At 39.8% G+C, this 15331-nt stretch overlaps 1 protein-coding gene across 2 annotated transcripts in view; it reads right to left on the bottom strand.

The window, feature by feature from the left end:
- Window positions 1–14845, bottom strand: part of GABRA3 (gamma-aminobutyric acid type A receptor subunit alpha3) — a 314861-nt gene extending 300016 nt beyond the window's left edge. Inside the window, exon 1 of one of the 2 annotated variants that reach the window (XM_072818120.1) lies at window positions 14702–14845. The gene's annotated coding sequence lies outside the window, so the exon portion shown is untranslated. Of the gene's footprint in view, window positions 1–14185; window positions 14394–14701 lie in introns of those variants that run through there. The other variant, XM_072818119.1, reaches the window with a different exon arrangement.
- Between the last annotated feature and the right edge of the window lie 486 nt (window positions 14846–15331).

Here is a 15331-nt window from a genome sequence, read left to right as displayed (position 1 = left end):
GAGACCCGGATGGAGTCCTATGTCGGGCTCCCTGCATGGAGCCTGCTCGTGTCTCTGCCTCTGTGTGTGTGTGTGTGTGTGTGTCTCATGAGTAAATTGATAAAATCTTTAAAAAAAAAATCAGAGGGGCTGAATTCCATAAGTTTGTATAACCACTGGGACTTGAAGCTTGGATCTTTAAAAGCCAGTTGACAGCACTGGGTGACCTCAGAGGGCAAGCGATAGCTGAGTGCTGGCCCTTAAAGAGACAGCAGCTTGTAGAGATGAACCAAAATAAAAATGGCAGTTTACACAATGCCTGGGGCAAACAGGAGATAGATCTGTCTATACTGATTTTGGAGCTTGTTAGGGGAGTTCTCTGAAAACAAAGTACTTGGCAGACACCATTTTTCTCCCCCAACCCCCAGCATAAGTACAGAGACACCTGTGAGATGTAGGGCTGCATAGACACTTGCTACTTAATCTGCTAGCAGTGTGCCAAACCCATGAGCTATCCTAAGGACTTACCTACTCCAAGCCTGCTGGACTCAGCCCTGAGCTCATGGCAAATTTTGTTAAAGCCATGTAGGGACCCTGCCCAACCATTGGGTACCCAGCTGCCATCAGGCACTGCACACATCCACTGTGATGTGCCTGGCCACACATCCCCAGACACTGAGATGCTGTACCCAGCCTTAAGCCCTCAGCTGCCATCACACACCATGGAGCATATGCCCAACCCTCCTTTGCACACAGCACTTAGTTGCTCACCCACAGCCTACTTCATGTGCCACCCTGCATGGCCTCAGCCACTGTAGCATGTCACACCCAGCCTCACACCCCTGGCCAACCTTGCATGTGGCCCCCAGCTGCTACATAGCTTCAGGTGATCCAGCATAGGACTAGTGGCCCAGCACAAATTTTGCTAATGCTGCTGCCCTGCTCCCAAGTTCTCTAATGGGCACACCCCCTCAGAATTGGCCTGCCTGTGTCCCACTAACACCACAGAGAGCAAGAACAGCTCACAACAGGCAGAGAGTCAGTGCAGTAGTCTGGACTGAAAGGCAAAGCTACATAGACAGAATAGCAAGGTATAAACAACACACATAGGAGACTCTCCTGAAGTGCCAGGTTCTAGTGAACAGGGGACAGTGCACTGCAAGGCACTCCAGGATCTCTTCTTGATAAAATCACTACCTTCAAGAGCAGAAGGCACAGCTGACTTTCTTAACACAGAAAAATAGACACAGAGGGGCAAATGAGGAGACAGAGAAATTTATCCCAAATGAAATAACAAGACAAGGCCACCGCCAGAGAAGAAGATAGAAGTAACATAACTGATAGATAATTTAAAGCAAAGATCATAACGATAATCACTGGACTTGAGAAGAGAGTGGAAGACATGAGGGAGATGCTTAATACAGAGATGAGGAATAACGTAGCAGAGATAAAGGTCACAAAAAAATGAAATGAGAAATACACTTGATAGAATGAACAGTAGAATGCAAGAAGCAGAGGAATGGGGGCACCCGGGTGGCACAGATGGTTAAGCATCTACCTCTAGGTACTGGGGTCAAGCCCTGTGTGGGGCTCCCTGTGTGGGGCTCCCTGCTCGGTAGGGAATCTGCTTCTCCCTATCCCTCTGCCTCAGCCTCTTCTCATGCATGTATTCTCATATTCTCATTCTCTCTCTCTCTCTCTCTCTCTTTCTCCTTCTCTGTCTCAAATGAATAAATAAAATCTTTAAAAAAAAAGAAGCAAAGGAATGAATTAGTGACCTAGAAAACAGAGTAATGGAAAATAAACTGAACAAAAGAGAGAGAAAAGAATTATGCAAAACAAGAATGGACTTAGGGAACTCAGTGTCTCCATCAAACAGAGTAATATTCATATTATAGGAGTCCCAGAAAAAGAGGAAAAGGGATAGAAAATTTATTTGAAGAAAGAATAGTTGAAAACTTCACTAATCTGGGGAAGGAAACAGACATCCTATTCCAGGAGGCACAGAGAACTCCCAACGGAATCAACAAAAGCAGATCCACACCAAGACATATTGTAATTAAATTTGCAAATATTGTGATAAAGAAAAAAGTTTAAAAGCAGCAAGACAAAAGAAGTCATTACTTACAAGACGAGCAAGAGATTTTTCAAAATAATCTTTGCAAGCCAGAAGGGAGTAGCGTGGTATACTCAAAGTGCTAAATGGGAAAAATCTGCAGCCAAGAATACTCTATCCAGCAAGGCTATGGTTCCAAATAGAAGGAGAGATAAGAGAATTTCCCAGACAAACAAAAACTAAAGGACTTCATGACCACTAAACCAGCTCTGCAAGAAATATTAAAGGATACTTTTTAAGTGGAAAGGAGAGACCAAAAGCGACAGTATGGTGTCAGAAAATGAGTAGTAAAAATCAGCAAAATGAGCTCTACTTTAAAAATCAGTCAAGGAACTCACAAAAAAGGATATATACCTAACATGTGGGGAGGAGAAAACAATGAGTTCAAACTTCAATGACCATCAGTATAATGTAAACTGCTACATACACAGGAGGTTATTTACAAACCTAATGGCAACAATATATCAAAAACCACTAATAAATATGCAAAGAATAAGGAGAAAGAATATATCATTTAAAAATCAGCAAAACATGAAAGAATCACAGAAAATCTCCCGAAACAACCCAAAACAAATAACAAAACGACAGTACACTGCTATCAACAATTACTTTGAATGTAAATGGACTATATGCTCCCATCAAAAGACATAGGGTAACAGAATGGATAAAAAATAAGACCATCTATCTGCTGCCTACAAAGAGGCCCATTTTAGACTTAAAGACACCTGCAGATTGAAAGTGAGAAGATGGTGAAATATTTTGCATGCAAATGAATGTCAAAAGAAAGCTGAAGTAGCAATACTTATATCAGAAAAAAAAGACTTTAAAACATACTGTAGGACACCTGAGTGGCTCAGTCAGTTGAATGTCTACTTTCGGCTCAGGTCATGATCCCGGGGTGCTGGGATGGAGTGCCATATCAGGTTCCCTGCTCATTAGGGAGTCTGCTTCTCTCTCTCCCCTCTGTTCATGCTCTCTCACTATTTCTCTCTCTCAAATAAATAAATAAATAAATAAATAAATAAATAAATAAAATCTCTTAAAAAATAAAAAATAAAACAGACTGTAAAAAGAGACAAAGAAGGACACTATATAATAATAAAGGGGATGGGGATCCCTGGGTGGCTCAGTGGTTTAGCGCCTGCCTTTGGCCCAGGGAGTGATCCTGGAGTCCCGAGATTGAGTCCCACATCAGGCTTCCTGCATGGAGCCTGCTTGTCTCTCTGCCTGTGTCTCTGCCTCTCATGAATAAATAAATACAATCTTTAAAAAAATAATAATAAAGGGGACAATCCAACGAGAATATATAACAATTTTAAATATTTTTGAGCCCAACACAGGAGCACCCAAATACATAAAACAGTTAATAACAAACATAAAGGCACTAATCAATAATAATACAATAACAGTAGCAGGGGGATCCCTGGGTGGCTCAGCGGTTTGGTGCCTGCCTTTGGCCCAGGGCGTGATCCTGGAGTCCCAGGATCGAGTCCCACATCAGGGTCCCTGCATGGATCCTGCTTCTCCCTCTGCCTGTGTCTCTCTGCCTCTCTCTCTCTCTCTCTCTCTCTCTCATGAATAAATAAATAAAATCTTTAAAAAAAACAGTAGCAGACTTGACCACCCCACTTACATCAATGGACAGATAATCTAAACAGAATATCAACAAGGAAACAAGGGCTTTGAATGACATACTGGAACAGATGGATTTAATAGATATATTCAGAACATTCTATCGTAAAACAGCAGAATACACATCCTTTTCAAGTACACGTGGAACATGCTCCAGAATAGATCGCATACTAGCCCACAAAACAAACCACAACAAATTCAAGAAGTTCGAATTCATACCATGAATCTTTTCTGACCACAATGCTATGTAACTAGAAGTCAACCACAAGAAAAAAATCTGGAAAGACCACAGATACATGGAGGTTAAATGACATGCTACTAAACAATGAATGAGTCAACCAGGAAATCAAAGAAGAAATAAAAATACATGGAAACAAATGTAAATGAAAACACAGTGGTCCAAAACTTCTGAGATGCAACAAAAGCAGTTCTAAGAGGGAAGTTTATAGCAATACAGACCTACCTCAAGAAGCCAGAAAAATCTCAAACAACCTAACCTTATACCTAAATGAGTAAGAAAAAGAACAAAATCCAAAGCCAGCAGCAGGAAGGAAATGATAAAGATTGGAGCAGAAATAAATGAATGGATACTGAAAAATAAAATAAAAAAATAGAAGAGATCAAGAAACAAGAAGTTGGTTCTTTCAAGAAAATCAACAAAACTGATAAACCTCTAGCCAGAATTATCAAGAAAAAAAGTGAAAGGACTCAAACAAAATCACAAATGACAGAGAAGAAATAATAAACACCACCACAGAAATAAACAGTCATAAGAGAATATTATGAAAAACTATATGCCAACAAATTGGACAACCTAAAAGAAATGGTTAAATTCCTAGTAACATAAACTACCAAAACTTAAAAGGGAAGAAATAGAAAAATTGAACAGAACATTAACCAGCAAAGAAATTAAGTTGATAATCAAAAAACTCCCAACAAACAAAAGTCCAGGACCAGATGGCTTCACAGGCAGATTCTATCAACTATTTAAAGAAGATTTAATACCTATTCTTAAACTACTGCAAAATATAGGAAAGGAAAGAAAACTTGCAAATTATTCCATGAGGGTAACATTACCCTGACACCAAAATCAGGTAAAGACACCACTAAAAAAGAGAACTTACAAGCCAATGTCCCGATCAACATACAGGCAAATATATGTAGTAATCTGCTCATTGTTTTAGATGCTTCTCTGAGTTTCTAAATACTTCAGAGTATTCAAAACTTTAAAAAAGAAACATAAAATAAATGTATAAATGATAAATTTATAATAATAAATTTGAGCAAAATGAAGAAATAGAAATTAAAATTATAAATAGCAAATTTCCTGTATACCAGCCATAATAAATTAGCAGAAATAATGAAAGATCCCTTTCACAAAATTAAAAGCATAACATAAATCTTACTATTATACACTCTATAGAGATAGATATATAGAGGGTCAGATTCCACCCAGCTGGTAAGTAGAAGAGCTGAGGTAATAAAAATTATTTTAAAGCTACAAAATATTTAAACTTTGTAACTAGGACAGAAAGAGTCAGGCTACAAAATATGGAAATTAAATAAATCCCAAAGAGAATCCACTATATATATAACAATTTATATATATTAAATGTGGCATCACAGAACAGTGGAAAAGGATTAATTATTCAGTATTTGTTACTGTGAAAACATTGAAAGGGAAAACAATTTAGAAAATTATGTCGTATCACACACCAAAATAAATTCCAAAAGGATTAAACAATTAAATGTAAGCAATAAAAATGAAAAAAATCCATTTAAGCACTTATCTAACTTGGGTGGGGAAAAACTTACACATGAATTCAGAAAAAAACACAAATGAGGGGATCCCTGGGTGGCTCAGTGGTTTAGCGCCTGCCTTCAGCCCAGGGCATGACCCTGGAGTCCCGGGATCAAGTCCCGCATCCGGCTTCCTGCATGGAGCCTGCTTCTCTCTCTGCCTGTGTCTCTGCCTCTCTCTGTGTCTCTCATAAATGAATAAATAAAACCTTAAAAAATACGAATGGAAAGATATATGTAATTACATAAATGTTAATTTGTGCATAAAATTTCATTTAAAACACAAACCTGGGAAATATTTTCCACATATACCAAAGAAAGGTCTAATGTCTATTAAATCTATACACTGTCCATACAAATGAATGACATGTAAGTTCTCAATAGAAAAATGTATACATGTCATGAATATATGTTCATGGGGAGGGAACAAAAGTGACCAAGAAACACAAGATAGTCTTCATACTCAGTTTAATAAAAAAACATATTAAACCAGTAAGATATCATTTTGCCTCTATTATATTTGCAGATTTTAAAAGAACAAACACCCAGTATTAGTATAGGTGTATGAGCAATGGTCTGTCTTATACAGTGAGACAACTTCACACATATATCAAGAGCCTTTAAAAATTTAATTCTTTGGTACAATAATGCCTCTTATAAAAACCCATCTTAAGAAAATCATTTATTCAACAAATATCTAGTAAGGATCTATAATGTATCAATAAATTGCTCTAGGTACTGGAAGGTACAATAGTGAATGCAAAATAAAGAAAAATCTCTGTGCTTAAGGGGCTTGCAATTTAATACAAAGATCCAGACAATAAATTAGTAAACTATCTGAACTATTAGGTTATGATACAGATCAGGGAGAAAAAGATAAAGTAGGAAAAGAGAAGAGTGAGTGTTGGAGGTGTAGGGCTTACATTTTTATGGATATTGTTATAGGAGACCTTATGGAGGTAACATTTGAATTAAAGGCCTAAAACAGGTGAGGTTCAAAGAAGCAAAGTTTTGTGCATAAAGGTATACATTGCAGGGTTATTCATGATAACTTATGATTAAAAGTAATTTAAATGACTGATAAAGGATCTGTTGAATAATGTAGGTACAACTGTACAAATGAAAATTATGAAGCCATTAAAAACTGTCTGAAGGCTGGTGAATGATATGATGAAATGCTTACAGTGTAATACCAATGGAGAAGCCAGATACGAAATAATACATGTAAGGTATGATCCCAATTATGTAAACATGGAAACACACCTGGGAGGAAGCAGAGCAAGTTGTCTTTGGACAAGGCATTTAGAGGTGATTTGTGTTTTCTCTCCATTTTAAAAATTTTCCATTATGAGGTTGTTTCATTTTATAAGTAGAAAGAATTAGAAGTAGATATTACAGTCTCAAGGAAGATTAATAAATGTACAAAGTTTTTTAAATGGTGGTGCTAATCAGCCATGTCAAGGACACTGGGTCCAGCTTTGGATATTTTATATTAAGAGTGATATTAAAAACTTAAGTATCTCCTATAGAAGATACTCAAAATATATGTCATATGAGCTCAAGAATTGGGAATATATGGACTGAAGAAAAGATGAAAAGAACAAACTCTCTTTAAACTTTTGAATGGCTAATTACAGGGCAAGGAAATGGAAATTAGTCAGCATTCCTGTTGCTCCAAGGAGCAACCAATGGGTTAGATTCAGAAGACAGATGTCAGATCAGTATAAAGAACTTGCTAACAATCACAGTTATCAGGTGGTGTTAAGCAACCTTTCCCAGAGCTATTCATACTGAAAATAAATGACCATATGTATCAGTTGATAAGACTGCCTTTATATGATTGGTAAGGACCCTGCTATTTCTGAGCTCCTCTTGTACTATTTTAAAAAGTTATTTTATGCTATGATCACTTACATAATTCCACCCCCATCCACCTCCCCTTCCCTTCCAAAAATCTATGTAATACTTGATTCCTTTTAAGAAATCATTTTTAAACAGAAAAGAATACCCTTCAAAATATACATCCTGGAGATTTTTATTCTTCTTTCTGTGTATAGTGAGGAGACATTGTGTACAAACATCAATACCTTTAAAATCATGTTTTAAGTATAAAAAATGTTTTTCTATTACCAACCAGTATTTCCCTTTACCACATCTATGTTTCACATAGGAAGAGACTGTCTGGACCACTACATTTCAGCATATGAGATAATCACCTTGCCTCTGTTCCACAGTATCCTGTACCATTTTCTTTACAGTGCCCTTAGTTCATATTATAATCAGCAGTGGTGAAAATATCACCCAGTACTCAGTTACTACAGATTTTAAAACACAGTCAGTTCTTTTCTTAGCTTTCAGAACAGTGATGATTTCAGCCATCTCAGGAATAGAACAGGAAAGGGCATTCCTGTGATCTCTTCTAAGCCCTATGAATACTTCCAACAAAATTAGCAACCTTCAGAATTCCATATAAAATCCTGAGTGTTGCTCAAATAAGTGACTGAGCCTGAACTACCAGCACTGGACCATCAGAATGTAGTAAAGAATAGAGCATAAACTATACAATCTTTCAGTGTGGTTTAGTCCAATTTTCTTCATTTTACAGTTATGGAAACAGGCTCAAACAAGTGATTGTCACAAGAAACTAAGCATCCAAACTAAGACTAGAATCTAGACTAGGCTATCTGAAATCTCATCTTCAGAGAGTTTTTTAATATCCAACTCTTCATATTTTTGTCTTATCAAGTGTGTCTTTCTCTCACTTGTTGAATGGGAAGAGTGAACATCTGGAAAGAGTGCTGACTCATTGAGAATTTCAGTTAAGCAGCACGACATATAACCTGGTTTCAAGTAAGCCTGTGTTCTTGAGGACATGAGACTAGAGGGAATCTTACCTTTCCTTACAGCACTATCATCTGCCAAACAACAGCAAAATGGATATGATCATCCAGTCTTTTAGTAAGCACTGTGAGCATCATAACGGGGAGGACTATTAGAAACTGGGTGTTGTCAGTACACAGTTTTGCTGAAAAGTCTAATAATGGTAACCCAGCCTTCCTTCTTAGAGCAGTATATTTTCCTCTCTACACTAATCACAATGTACAAGCACATAATTCAATAGTTTGTAGAATAAGGTCTATCTCAGTATCTAATTCGTGAGCCCAAACAGCAAAAACCATGTTTATTTTGCTCACCATTACATTCTCCATGTTAGTAAATGATAGGTATTCAAGAAATATTTGTCCAACTAATAGATGAGACCTCTCCTCTACTGGCTCTTTCATCATGCTGTATTCTCAAATGCTCCTTCCACACGCCTGTCCTCTCCTCTGTAGCCTTCACACAAGCTCATCTTTGTTTTCTCATATCCTAAAGCATAAGCATTCCTCAAAGAAGAGATCTTTGGATCCATTCTTTCTACTTCAAGTACTGTGTCTATATCAATGACTCCCAAATCACTCTCCAGCTGACTTATTTTGAGAGCTCCAATTCCACATTTCTTTCAACTGTACCCAGTACCTTTAGCTGGCCTGTGTGACCTCAGTCAAATCAAGTGACTCCCCGTCTCAGGATCAGTCAGGATCACCCATAAAATAAGGGAATTGCTTCTCTACTGCATATAGAAGTTCTAATTCTCCAAGCTAGCATTTAACATTATTTTACAGCCAAGCCGAATATTCCTTACATACTTTTACCATACATTTTACTCTAACATAACTAAGCTCCTCACTGTTCCTAATCCATGTCCTCTGCTTTTCTGGCCTCTTCCTAGAACAGCAAACTGTGTCTCCAAAGTTTGCCTAATCTTTGAAGCCCACTTCAAACAGCACTTCTGGGAAGCTGTCTTTGATCTCCTTGCATGCCCTTCTTTTATGTGTGTGGATTTCATTCTCCTAGAATTATAGTTGTTTATATATTTCTTCGCTCTCTTACTTGACTCTGTCATCTCAGAGGGCAGAAGCTATTCCTAAATCAGCCTGTATCTCCCACATTGCCTTTGGTTCATAGCACTTAGTAACCTTATACTGAATGGATTCAGTTTAGGCGATATCAGTCATCCTGCTTAAAAAGCCTTTAATCAGTCCCTGTGTTTCTGGAATAAACATCAAAATCCCTAAAATGTCCCACTTCAGCCACACCAGCTTTTGTTGATTTCTTAAATTCACTGTGCATCTCAAGGCCCTCATGCATGCTCTTCTCTTAATCTACAAAACTGCTCCACCCCACCATAACCTCATCCCACCCGCCCCCATGTCTCTACTCAACCTTAAGATCAGTTCCTCAAGGAAGGTTTTCTTTTTTTTGGAAGGTTTTCTTAAACCCCACACTAGATCAGTTTTTTTTCTGTTATATACTTTTATAGCCCCAACCTCATATTTTTCTTTCATAGCATTTATTACTGACTGAAATAACAGTTGTGTGAGTATCTGATTTATGGCCTCTTCCCCATCAAACTATAAGTTCCAAGCAAGCAAAGGCCATATCTGTTTTGCTCACCCTTGTATCATCTGCATGGTGCTTAATCACATCACTGAATAAATAGCTGTTGAACCACTAAATTGATGAACAACCAATTTAAAGGTAAAGATTTGGGACTTAGGGTGTATAAAATCTTTGCCTGGCTTGCTATAATTCATTTAAAATAAAATTGGGGAGATCCCTGGGTGGCTCAGCCATTTAGCGCCTGACATTGGCTCAGGGCGTGATCCTGGAGTCCCGGGATCGAGTTCCGCATCAGGCTCCCTGTGAGGAGCCTGCTTCTCTCTCTGCCTGTGTGTCTCTGCCTCTGTGTGTCTCTCTCATGAATAAATAAAATCTAAATAAAATAAAATAAAATAAAATAGGGATGCCAGGTAAACTGGCCTTATATCTATCATTAGAGATTTATAAAATAGAATAAATACTGCCTCCCAAATACTAGAAGGAAACCAAAATTACCTTTCTTTAAGGAATGTATGGCTTCAAAAGGCATAACCAACACCAAGTAACTTGTTCATTCACTTAATGAACATTTATTAAACATCTACTCTACACCACACACTAGGATAGTGGCTGTTAGTACAATAAATTGGAGTGACAATTTACTTGTAATATATATCTAAGAGGGGCATTTATAAAATCTAAAAAAAAATGTTTATGACAGTCACAACAAGTGATGCTACTTTGTAAGAATATTAAGTTCTCTGTCAAAGGAGACATTTAACCTGATGGTGAAAAATCATTTAGCAAAAATGACTTTGAAATTATAAGTGGGCCTCTTAAATTAGTGGCAGCCTAGTGCATTGCCATTCAAAGTGTGGTCTACAGATCAATGCCTGTCTGCAAACTATTATTGCCAGGCAGTAATGACCTAGGTGCAGAAATTGAGAATAAGCACTTATAAAATATTATAGCAATTTAAAAAATATTTAAGTATTTTAGTTATTTATTCATAAGAGACACACAAAGAGAGGCAGAGACATAGGCAGAGAGAGAAGCAGGCTCCGTATGGGGAACCCAATGTGGGACTCGATCCCAGGACCCCAGGATAAGGACCTGAGCCAAAGACAGCCACTCAACCACTGAGCCACCCAAGCGTTCCTAAAAATTATTTTTATGTCTATTGAATCTAGTAATAAAAATGTGGGCTTATATTTTGCCTTCTCTTTCATTTTCTAATAATTCATAATGTATTTTATTGAACTAACAGTCTATGATGGATTGAAAGATTTTTAAAAACTGGTCTTTGAACAAGGTAGTTTGAAAAGCACTGGAACAGCAGATTCAGGATTACCTGGTAATTAGTTAAAATGGAAAAATCTCAGATTATACCCCCAGACCCTATCAATCAGAATTAGCATTTTAACAAGATCACCAAGAGATTCTTTTGCATATTAAAGTTTGAGAAGCACTCCCCTAGATGATTTTGGAATCCCTAAGAACCCTGAGATTTTATAATTTACTTCAGATGGAGAATCATGGATCTGAAAAGTCCCTTGGTGATACAATCCACCTTATCATTTTTAGATGTAAAACTGAGGTCCATGGAGAAGGACTCAGGTGTCCAAGGAAACTGGCAAATTAGCAGAGCTAGGAATAGAACTCAAATTCCCTAACTCCCAGCTCAGTCCTCCACTCTAACACACTGGGTGTTCACTCCTACTCCACCCAGTCTCATTCTGCACCATCCCCTCGGTGATGTCACTGTTTCTGAGATACTTTCTGACTCAAGAATATATTCTTCTACCTTCCATATACTGTGTGAACCTTGAATCACCACTATTTCAAGTGTCTCCTTTATGCTAATTGCCCTTAATCCCTGTTGCTCAAATCTTCCCACATGCCTATTCTCTGGCTGCTATAATGGACATTCTGGAGCTTCAGAAGGACTAACACTAACTGATTCTGGTCTTTAGGGGAAAAAAGAGAGCTTCTTTGTTCCCACGAGTCCACCTGATACCAAAAAGCAAGCTTTTCCAAGGAAGACAACATACACCATTAAGACTGCTTAAGAAAGCTCAGTATGCTCAGTTTGTGACTGACAAACAAGAGAATGGGATACTGCGCCATATTAATAAAAGTCTAGCTTCCAAAATGAGGCAAGCGATGATCCTTTACTTGTGATCTTGTCATATCTGAGGCTTTGAGGGCAGAAGTATGACTGCTGTCTTCAACTATCTGAAGAGCTATTATTAAGAAGAAGCAAATTTGTTGCAGCTAGTCCCAAAGAACCAATGAATACAAGTTACAGGAAGACAGACCTTGGCTTATAATGGGGATTACTTTCTGGCAACCAGAATTGGTCAAAGATAAAAAGAGCCATCTAATGAGCTCCCTGTCACTGCAGGGAGATCAAATAGAAATCAGTCAATGAATTGAATGCTTAGGACAAATTGAAGAACTGGGTGGAGAAGTAAAGCCTAATGACCTTCCAGTTCCAAGTTTTTAATATTCTAAAATTTTCAGGACAAGGTGACTCTAAGCCCTCAGAAAATAAGAGAAAGATCTGGTCCTGAGAAAAGGCAGCCTTTGTGGATATGAGATAGACGACTGAAAAAGTGAAGTCTTTCCAGGTAGCCTTTCCAAGGAAAGAAGGCTGGCCAAGGAAGCCTTTTGGGCGGCAACTCCAGGAAACCCAGGTGAAGCTTGGGCCAGCCACTAGGCCAGCCTCTAGGCCCCCCCACTCTAAGTTCCTATTACCTTACACAAAGGCTAGGCTACTACTTTCCAAAAAAAATTCTTTTGCCAAGCAGTACCCTTCCTACTACACCTACACTTGCTTAACCAACAGAGGTGCAAAATTTTCCCCAAGGAAGCAGTAGTGCTTAACGTCAAGACTATGCATTCTAGGCCCAGGGTGCTTGTGTTTTAACTCCTAACTGGGACATTTAATTACTCTGTAACCTTAGACAAGTTACTTAACCTCTCTGTGCTTCAGTTTCCTCATCAGTAAACCAAGGATAATAATAGTATCTGCTTCATAGTGTTGGTGTAAGAATACACATTAAACCCTCAGCCTGAGATCCAAAACATACTGGGCACTCAACAATGTTAGCGATTAGTATTGATGTAATAATTACTGCCATAAGCATGGCAGTGTTGCTAACTCAGAAAGCTCCATCAAGCATCCAGATCCCTTCTCCTACCAGTTCAGAGGGGCTTACTACAACAGCTTCAGCCAATCCTCCAGACATCCAGAACCAGCTGATCCTCGATAAACCATACAATTCGCACCAGGAATGCTGGCTCCTCACCCTGCTCTAAATCCAAAAGCCACCCCTCCCCCAGTCCTCCTGCCTATGCCACCCTCGGCCACAATTAGAGGACCAGCAAACTGCGAGGCCAATTCCAGACAAACCATCAGGTGTTTCTTCCTTCTCAAGGACATAGCTGGACTTAATACCAAACCTGCCAGTGGGATGGGGTAGGGTATCTGAATCCCTGGTCTAGCCTATCTGTTCAACTACCTAGGATGGGGAGTGCGCAGGCAATGGGGCTTCCCACGGGGAAGCAAGAGAAGCCTCCCAAGTTTGTAAAGGAACTCAGGCCCAACCCCACAATGAACCCCTTAAAGGAAGGGGGGAGGTCTCAAGCTGCTTTCAAAGGAAGCAGTTATTTACAACTTTCTACTCAGTTGCATCTGGGAAAGGTAACAGGGAGAGGAGGGGAAGGGCTGCATGGTGTTCTCCCTCTTTCTCAATTCCAGCAATGAGAAACAGCTGCAGAGAAAGAGTTAAAGGAGGAAGGAAGCTCCAGCCATTACCCCATCCCCGTGCCTAGGGCTGTCTGGGGGGTCATGACTGTGCTGTCTGCTCTGGCTAGGGGACACTGGGTGGCTTTCTGCAGCAGCTGCCGGGCCCCCCAAGCAATTTGCAAGGTCAAGGCTGACCTGTTTCCAAAAAGGAACAAAACAATTCACTGACAATGAAGCAAATCACGCATACACCACATCACAACCCCCCTCCCCAAATCAGGTTTTACCCCAGTTCCTCCCTGCCCAGATGCCAACTCTGGGCTCCCACCAGCCCCACAGGGGAACCCAGGATAGCATCACAGCTGCAGAGCGTGTCTCGCCTCCCCGGCCAACCCAAGGAGACTCTCAGTACGGGGGAGAGATGCTATCGCTAAAGGAGACCTGGGCTTGGGGGAGGGGGAAGGAGGGCCAGCTATGCTCCTTACCAAGCGCCACAGTCACTTCCCCGAAGCGGAGAGAAGAGAAGGATGAATGTATTGAAACAAGTTGGAGATTGAGTCCTCACAGAGCTCGGCTTCCTCTTCTCTTTCTCTGGGTCTCTCTCCTGGTCCCTCTCGTCTCTCTGCTTTGCTCGCTAGCTTGCGCGCGCTCACGCTCTCCCTCTCCCTCTCTCTCCTCCCCCTCTCCCTCTCTCTCTCTTTCTCCCGCCTCTCCCTATCTCTTCTCTCTTCCCTCCTCCCCTCCCCCTTGCTGGCTTTAGATTCACCATTCCCTGGTGCTGAGCACGCGGCTGTGCTAGGGCTCCGGAATACAGTGCTGCAAGGCTTTGGATCTGTGGTGCTTTTAGGAAAGACTAAAGTAGTATTTTATTATTTAAGGTTTCCAGCAGAGAAATAGAGAGAAGCTCAGAGGGAAGGGGAGGAGCAGAGGAAGCAAGGGAAAGAGAAAGAGAGCAAAAGGGTAAGAGCAGTGAATAGGAGGATAAAGGAAGTATGGATTACCATGCTGATGTGTAATGCTTGCTAGCTGCTCCAAGACAGAAAACAAGCGGTCTGTCTCCCTTATATCCCTATGGGTGTGTCTTCTTAGCTCAGGCTCCAAATAAAGGTTTCACAATCCTGTCTGTTCACATTCCATCTCTACGAACAGTAATGAGCTAAAAAAAAAAATTACATCAAAGAGGTTGTCATTCCCTCTCCACTAAGAAGAAAGGGTTCAGCCACATCGATTCCCTAACGACCTAACTGCCACCTCCACCCCCCACCAAGTAGGTGTGAAACCAATTCAGAACTGTCAATTGGAGCTTCCCTCTAGGCAAAACAGACAGGCTGCAGAACCACAATGCTTTCCTTTCAAGAACCTCAGAAGGGAATATAGGTATAGGTAAGTGTGTGAGCCTCATGTGCATTTGCACATGGGGGAATGGGACGGAGAAGAGAAGGAGATTCTTTAAAATAGAAGAATTGTAGCAGAGGGTAAAGAGACCTAGGCTAAGAATAAAATAAAGGAACTTAGGTTTGAATCCTGCCTCTAAAAATTGCTCCACTGTACCTTGACAAGTTACTTCTTTAATCTGGCTCTCAACGTATATCTTCAATGGCAAAACGAATGGTGAGATGTAGATGATCTTG

This window comes from Canis lupus, chromosome X (assembly GCF_048164855.1).
Source record: "Canis lupus baileyi chromosome X, mCanLup2.hap1, whole genome shotgun sequence".
NCBI lineage: Eukaryota > Metazoa > Chordata > Mammalia > Carnivora > Canidae > Canis > Canis lupus.
This window is presented reverse-complemented; position numbering and strand designations above follow the sequence as displayed.